Source organism: Colobus angolensis, unplaced genomic scaffold (genome assembly GCF_000951035.1).
Source record: "Colobus angolensis palliatus isolate OR3802 unplaced genomic scaffold, Cang.pa_1.0 Scaffold128, whole genome shotgun sequence".
NCBI classification, from domain to species: domain Eukaryota; kingdom Metazoa; phylum Chordata; class Mammalia; order Primates; family Cercopithecidae; genus Colobus; species Colobus angolensis.
The window spans coordinates 3,536,269-3,536,777 of NW_012114030.1; positions in this window are offsets into that span (position 1 = coordinate 3,536,269).

Below are 509 nucleotides of genomic sequence, written 5' to 3' on the forward strand. Positions count from 1 at the left end.
TTAAAAAAAAAAAAAAAAAGACTGGAATTCTGAGATAACACATGGAGGATAGCTGCCTAGAAATTTCTCAGACCTGCAGTGAATTTTGGACAAAGGAGAAGTGAACATTTGTATTAGGTACTGAGACTTTGGTATTGCTTATTACTGCAGTATAACCTAGCCTATCCTTACTGATATGGAAATCCACAATCCAGATTGAAAACTCATGTGAATCAGAGGCAGCTGCAGGTCACCTTTGTGCGTCTCTTTTCTGGGGATTATACTGTCTCTCACGCTGAGTGTCTTCATCTCTGCAAGTAGAGTCTGATCTTTTCTCACTAATAACTAGCTTCTCCTGCTTATAATTTTAGTTAATATAAATCCTCTCCAGCCCCAAATCCACATCCCAAGATTTCAGCCTTAGTTCCTACTGCTAACTGGGTGTCTTCCTTTCAGTCTTGGTTTTCAGTCCAGATTCCTAAAGTAGGAAACCTGAATGGGTCCAGTTTATCTTTTTCATTCCATGTCAC